The sequence below is a fragment of the Corvus brachyrhynchos genome, unplaced genomic scaffold (assembly GCF_000691975.1).
Source record: "Corvus brachyrhynchos isolate BGI_N302 unplaced genomic scaffold, ASM69197v1 scaffold70, whole genome shotgun sequence".
Taxonomy (NCBI): Eukaryota; Metazoa; Chordata; class Aves; order Passeriformes; family Corvidae; genus Corvus; species Corvus brachyrhynchos.
In genome coordinates, this window is record NW_008236217.1 from 3017008 (window position 1) to 3017255 (window position 248).

General features: G+C 27.8%; 1 protein-coding gene across 1 annotated transcript in view; it reads right to left on the minus strand.

Moving 5' to 3' along the window:
* The window catches only part of ABCB10 (ATP binding cassette subfamily B member 10), a 17262-nt gene that overhangs the window by 8732 nt on the left and 8282 nt on the right, over positions 1–248 (minus strand). The window lies entirely within an intron of this gene.

A 248-nucleotide genomic window follows, 5' to 3' on the forward strand; every position in this document is an offset into this window, starting at 1 on the left:
ACATAAACGCAGAAACCAATATAGAACTAAAAATGGAGTAGTACATAGACAAAAGATGTCCAATTTCTTAATTTTCTGTGTGCCTTTCAAAAGAAAGACACCGATTTCATTATCTTTGAATTCCAACAGAATAAACATACTTACACTGTAAAATGCTTACAGTGTTAAGAGTTATTTCAGGAGGGCAGAAAACCCAAGGCATATATAAAAAAATATGTATATCTAAAAATATATATATATTTTTATAT